Source organism: Musca domestica, unplaced genomic scaffold (assembly GCF_030504385.1).
Source record: "Musca domestica strain aabys unplaced genomic scaffold, Musca_domestica.polishedcontigs.V.1.1 10, whole genome shotgun sequence".
NCBI classification, from domain to species: Eukaryota; Metazoa; Arthropoda; class Insecta; order Diptera; family Muscidae; genus Musca; species Musca domestica.
Window position 1 is genome coordinate 2,517,721 of NW_026712115.1, and position 8,005 is coordinate 2,525,725.

Genomic DNA, 8,005 nt, shown 5'->3' on the forward strand with positions numbered 1-8,005 from the left:
AATCAACTTATCGCCAAATTTTGATTTCAATACGGCGTTCGCCATATGGCACGTAGCGCCATCCTGTTGAAACCACATCTCCTCCGAATCAATGTCATATATATTTTTAAACAAAAAATCATTGATCATGGTACGGTAACGATCTCCATTGACCGTAACGCGAACTCCGGCCTCATTTTTAAAGAAATAAGATCAGATGATGCCACCAGCGTGAAAATGTATTTGTATGCATTTTCTGGATGTAATGGAGTCTGTAGGGTCTCTTGTGGATTGGTCTCACTCCATATCCGGCAATTTTGCTTATTAACAAACCCGTTAAGCCAAAAATGCGCCTCATCGCTGCACACAATTTTGCGATAAAACAATGGGTAATTTGCCAACTGCTCTAGATCCTGATTTTCAAAGTAAATTTGGATAATTTCGTAGCGTTATTCAAGCGTGAGTCTAATCATGATGATTTGTCAGAGTATTCTGAAACAAATAACAAAAAGTTTCATCAAAATTTAATTTTTTGTGCTACTATTTATAATTTAAAGTTCTATCTAGCTTAAAAAAACACCCTTTACATAGTAATAATATTACTAAACTTAAATGTATCGGAAATGGGTATATGTCCGTTCACCACGTCGTTACTTTTTCAGAAAAAAAAGTCAACTTTTTCCAAAAAAAATAAAATAAAACCTTATATTGAGTACTCGATATAGTTCAATGTTGACACGCCGTAATATTTACGAGTTAGGCCATCAAATGGACAATATTCACCCATTCTCTTCCGTATCTCCCACAAAAAGCAAACATCTTAAATTATAATAATTATAATAATAATAATAATAATAATAATAATAATAATAATAATAATAATAATAATAATAATAATAATAATAATAATAATAATAATAATAATAATAATAATAATAATAATAATAATAATAATAATAATAATAATAATAATAATAATAATAATAATAATAATAATAATAACAATAATAATAATAATAATAATAATAATAATAATAATAATAATAATAATAATAATAATAATAATAATAATAATAATAATAATAATAATAATAATAATAATAATAATAATAATAATAATAATAATAATAATAATAATAATAATAATAATAATAATAATAATAATAATAATAATAATAATAATAATAATAATAATAATAATAATAATAATAATAATAATAATAATAGTAACCCTAGTTCAAAAATATAATTAAAACATATAAAAATCTCAAATTTCATAGTTTCAACTGAGAACAAAACACGCGAAGGGTCTACTATCTCAGTTTGTGAAATCAATATAAGATTTTCTTAAAATTTCATTAATGTTTATGTTTTATTTCCATTTTCATTTTTTTTTTTTTTTTTTTTTCAAATAATATTTTAGTCATGTGACATATTCTCATTAACACTAATATTTTTCAAACCTTATCATTATATCACACAAATAAGAAAAAATGTAAATCGAATATAAATTGAGTGAAAGATGCTGCCAAACGAAGAAGATATCTTTAGGCGTTCAAAAATTTCAAAATGGTCAAATTTTGACCATGAAATTGTGCGTCATGGACTTCTAACAACAATTATATATTCCTTGAGAGTCATACCGAACAACTCTTACACAACCTAAATGAAGCTTCAAACTTAATATTTGTAAACTTAAAATACTTGTTTGAACCCCAATTTCTTCACTATAAAATTTCTGTAACAAACTCAGCCCGCTGAGACTATTTTAATTGTAAAACTTTTGGATTTTTTAATAAACCTATTGTTAGCAATCACATCCCGGGATTGGCCTTCACTCGGTCATTGACAAATTCATAACTACAATCGGACTAAATTAAAAATACACAACTGTACATAAAATTATTCAGCTTTACTAACATACTGGTAAAAACAAGCTCATGACACAAAGAATCGGCAGCCAAGCCCCCAGATCAGCGAAAAGTCTGTTGCCAGGAAAGTAAACATCATATCTATGATTATGGCTGTTAAGCGTTAATCAGATGTCGGCGAAATAATTGTGGAGCGTTTTGTTTGTTTTGATTTATTTTAATAAGTCATAGACTAACATTCTTAGAAAATGGAGTTAACCTTTGATCATATCAGATGTTCGAAATAATAACACACAACAAGGCTTTAACTTTGTACGAATTTTATATACCCTTCCTTATAATATCGGAAATTATTTTGGCAATGGAAAAACGTTTAATAGGTATCGTGTTGATAGAAAGATTCTGAATAAATATTTTATCCTACACCACATAGTGGTAAGGGTATTATGTCTTTGTGCATTTGTGTGTAACATGGAGAAGGAAGCAAGATTGACTCATAGTTACTTTTCAGGATCTTCATAGAATCACGTTCTGAGCCGATTTATGGATGTCAGTCCGTCTGTCTGTCTGTCCATGTATTTTTGTGTACCAAATGCAGATCGAATTTATTATCCGATTGTGATGAAAATAATATTTGTTTGGCCCAAGGACGAATCCTATTGAAATTGGTGAGAATAGGTTCAAAATTAGATGTAGCTTCCATATATATCTTCAACCGATTTCGGATTAATTGTGCACCAAATGGCCAACATCAATTCGAATGACCTAAATTTTGCACATCCGGCCGAATTCAGTCTAGAAGCAAGTACATAAAATTTGGTGAAAATCGGTTCAGATATAGCTATAGCTCCCATATATGTTTCATCCGGTTTGGGGTTTTATGTCCCTCACATGCGTAATATGCACTCCACAACAATCATCTATACCAAATATCAGATACAGCTCAAGAATACCTCTGAGAAGTTTTATCGAGATCGGTTTGGATTTTTATGTAGCCTCAATAACTTCATCCGATTTTACAGTCATTGCTGACCATTTTTCAGCCAAATTTTTCCATTTGGTGAAACTCGGTACGGTATATACAGAAATGAAAAAGATGAACAAACTTCAACCACATGTCCGACAGTTGTTACAATTATTCCAGTGACAGCTTATTATATTGTTTACAAGTGTACAAAAGCAATTTCATGAGAATTTTTTAGAAAAAAAGGTTATTCGTGGTGGAATTCAAGCGTGATAGTGTGATATCTTTATATTTGGCTGGAAAATGGTAAATAATCCAGCATTTAAATGTGAATAAATCTTTTATGTTTTGTACCATCCCTTGTTATCGTGATACTGATAGCGTAGCCCGAAGTCAAGGAAGTGGACGGAAGAAAACAGAAACATCAGCAGAAATGGTTCGAAAAGTAAAGAAGCGACGAAAACATTCGTTGTTCAGCAGTTTGTAAACAAACAACATGATCGTATTTACTTGCCAAAAAGGGCAGCTGAAAATGTGAACTTTCGGTTGGCCACCAGAACTCAAGCGCCGGCTATGATGATGGTGTGGGCCGCCATAACAGCCGATGCTCGTTCTAATTGAGCATGTCATCAGAATAAATGCTGAATATTACCGCGAAAATATACTGAAGGGTGTATTAAAGCCTTAGGCACGCAAATATTTTGGCCGCAGACCTTGGATATTCCAACAGGACTCAACACCATCGCACTAAGCACGCGCCTCCAAAGATTGGTTACAAAATGAGGTTCCTCGCTTCATTTCCAGTGCACAATGGCCTTCAAAATCTCCGGATAGCAATTCGTTGGACTATTGTGTCTGGAGTATTTTGGAAAGCAAGGTTGACACTAAAAAATACCAAAGTGCCGATCATCTCAAACAAGCGCTTCGCCGGGAATGACCCAAAATACTGCAGACCAACATTCGGGCAGAGTTTGACTGTTTCATTGGCCGTTTGAAGGTTATAATTTGTGCCAATGATGACCAATTCGAAATAATCTAAACTTATTCTAAAATTGTATACCATTTCCGACATTTTTTGCTTTCATTCAATAAAATTTAAAAAAATTTTAAAAATTATGGTGTTTGACTTTGTTTCAGTTTTTTATATCACCCTCTAGAACTTGATTTTGAAAAGAAATTTTTACCTTTCATCTGTCTCTTGAAATCACGATACAGCCCACATAATTTGGCATTGAGCTCCAAAATTTGGCACAATAAAAAAGGTTATATTTGATGCATCCAACACGATACGTATGTCCGATTCCTATAAAACCAAAAATTTTTGCCAAATTATATTGAAATATATATATATATATATATATATATATATATATATATATATATATATATATATATATATATATATATATACATATATATATATATATCTATATATATATATATATATATATATATATATATATATATATATATTTGGTTCCAATAATAAATTTGACAACTTAATATGCTGCTACCTCCAGTTATTTAATCGCAACAGAAATGCCATTCAACTTCAAAAAATTGCAGTTTCTTGTACGCTTGGGATTTGCCATGAAATCAATAAATCCGAAGCACAAACCCTACGTGTGTACGGGCTACGTTTGGCATGTTCCTGCTTTTCTCGTGTCAGCTGTTACTGGCATATTAACGAGTTGGTATACCGAGCTATTTGTTTGTTTACGCATTAAAATATTAAAATAATTACGTTTCTTAAATTTTTGAATTACTTATTTTTTTAATCCAAAAAATAATTAATAATTTATATATTAAATTTTGAATTCATATAAAATCAAAGGGGAAGCGAAGCGCACCGGGTTCAGCTAGTAAATTATAAAATAATTACTTCAAGAAGTCGCATTCGGAATGACGAACTTAATATGCCCTTCATTTGCTTTGTGGCCAAAATAAAAATAGACCAACATTCATTTATTGTGGCAAACAATTGTGTCTAGACCAAATCATAACAAGCTAAGTGCGAAACAATGGCAACAGGTTCGTTCGGACACACGAACGAGATAAGAATTTACACGTGCTATAATGAGACTCGGTGACAAACTGCCGAAAACTTAATTAAATATTTTTGAAACATTTGTTGTTGGAGTTTGTTTAAAATATAAACACAGTCACAGATGTTTATGAAATGTAAACAATGATTTGACTGAGGTCTATCACGTTATATGACATTTATGACGCACAAATTTTCTTCAAGAGGTCGGCTATTAAAATTGATTTGGATCTGATCTTATTGAAAATATTGCCTGAGTTTTATAAATCACCTTTCCACAAAAATATGTATGGATGATGAAGGGTTTCCAATTAGATATCTTTTAGATAATAAATGATTAGGCACAACTGACCTTTTCAACCTAATGCGAACAGAGCAATGTAAACATTTGCCTCACTGAAGGTCGGAATTGTGGAATAAAGTAAAATAACTCAATACCTACAGGTCGGGTAATAATTTGTAATTCTGAAAGTTTTATGAAGATGATAGTTTATTTGGCAAACACGAAGAGAACCAGATTCCCAATTACAGAGAATGTAATTTCCCTTTTTTCTTAATTTTATGTATGGTATACATAAGGTCAAACTACGAGTTGTAATATCGGGTTCATCTGCCAGCCAGACAGCCGTAAAAATATATCCAAATGTTCTGTAATGGATTTCTTCCAAATATACGCCAAATAATACCTGATTACTCTGTTTACTCAATGATTATGCAGAAATATGAAATTATGAGAAAATAAACGTCTGGAATAGTATTTACGTATAATGATAAAACCACAATATACTAGGTAAACAGACCTTGTTTGTCACAAATTCGCTAAGACCACTTTTATAACAGGTCTACCGAATGCCCGATGTACTATGGCCCATGAGCCATGCGATGTACCATATAAAAATACTTACCTTCCGCACAATGGTAAAATCTGTTGTAAAAAAAATAATTTTTTTTGTTGTTGCAAAATAGTTAGGTTTAGTCCCATTATTGTTGTTTTTTATAAAAACAACGTTTCTTTATTTGTGGAGAAAATTGGTAATGTTTACCATGCGGTAAGGTAGGTAATACCCATGGTACAATGAATACAAGGTAAGCTAACTTTGAAAAAATTGCGAGTATAGAGGTCTACCTGTTTGGCTTGTAATGTCAGAAACACTATCAAAATAATAAAAAGGACAAAACTTGTTGCATTGATTTTGAATAAATAATTTAAAACCGGGAAAACTGAATGAAAGGTCAAAATTTCTCTTCAAAATCATGTTCTATATCTCTTTTGGTTTATTTCGCGACAAAAACTGTAGACTTTGTGGATGCATACGTTGCAATAAGCATTTTAAAAACACCAGAATTTGAATATTTTCTGAACAATTTTTTTTATTATTGAAAAGAATACGCACACATAAACAAATGAAGTTGACATATTAAGCCAGAAAAATAAAAAAATGAAATCATATGGTAGTTCTGCCCTACCTTGAATTCATTGTACCATGGTAATACCCAACAACAAAATTCTACGGTATCCCGAACAAACATGCCAGCGAAGTTCTAAAAAACAAAACTATTACATTTTTGATGATTTTTGACATGGCCTATATACAGGGTGAGATGATAAAACTGCAAACAACTTCAGGCGGCTGTCATTTCTAAGCCACTCGTCCGACAGCTGTTAAAATTATTCCAGTGACAGCTTATTATAATGTTTACAAACGTTCAAAAGCATTTTGGTAAGAATTTTTCAGAAAAAAGTTATTCGTGATGGAATTCAAGCGTGATAGTATGAATTCTTTATATTTGACTGGAAAACCACAAGTGGCTATCGTTATAGCACTCCAGCATTTAAATGTGAATAAATCTTGTGTGTCTCGTACCATCGCTTGTTACCGTGATACTGGTAGCGAAGCCCTACGTCGAGGAATTGGACGGAAGAAAACAGCAACATCAACAGAAATGGTTCGAAAAGTAGAGAAGCAACTTGATCGAAACCCGCGTTGGAGTGACCGAAAAATGGCTCGTGAGCTGAACATATCGCAATATTCCATTCGCAAAATATTGCAAAATGAGTTTGGGGTAAAGCCATTGAAATTCCAAAAAGTTCAAGAACTTACACCGCAAGAGAAAGAAAATAGACTCAAAAGAGCTAAAGAGTTGCCTCGCTTGGCCGATAGTGGTGAACTGCCGAATTTGGTTTTCTAAGATGGGAAAACATTCGTTGTCCAGCAGTTTGTAAACAAACAAAATGATCGTGTTTACTTGCCAAAGAGATGAGCTGAAAATGTGCACTTTCAGTTGTCCACCAGAACTCAAACGCCGGCCATGGTGATGGTGTGGGCCGCCATTAATGCCGAATATTATCGTGAAAATATTGTGGAGGGTGTGTTGAAGCCTTGGACACGCAAACATTTTGGACATTTCAACAGATCTCAGCACCATCGCACTCAGCACGCGCGACCCAATAATGGTTACAAAATGAGTCGGTCAACTCAAGCAAGAGCTTCGCCAGGAATGGGAAAAAATACCGCAGAGCAACATTCGGGCAGCGTGTGACGGTTTCATTGGCCGTTTGATTGCCATAATTCTTGCCAAAGGTGACCAATTCCGTCCTTTTTTGCTTTCATTCAATAAAATTAAAAAAAAAAATGTAAAAATTAGGGCGTTTGACTCGGACGAGTGGCTTAGAAATGACGGCAGTCTTAAGTTGGTTGCAGTTTTTTCATCTCACCCTGTGCCAATAATGCTAATAGAAAAATCGAAATGTGCAAGACCTAAAAAAATCTAACAATGTGTGTAGTTGACAAAGATCGAATGCTTATTTCGCATCTAATGAACGTTATTTATTCAATATTTTGATGCATTTGTGGGGGAGGTACCAGAATAAATTGGTCAATTAATCCTATCTTTACACCAGATCTTGTGTTGGTAGAAATATTGTTATATGATAAATTTGAAAATACTCGGATGCTAATTTTGTGTTTTATGAGTTTTATGTTTATTCTATATTTTAACCCGTTGTAGGGGTAGGAATTTGGAGGAGTAGTCCGTTTTATCAGATCTTCATACCAGATCTTGTGTTAGTAGAAATATCGAAATGTGCGAAATATGAAGGTAATCGGAATCTTATTTCACATTTTATAAAAGTTACTAGCTGAACCC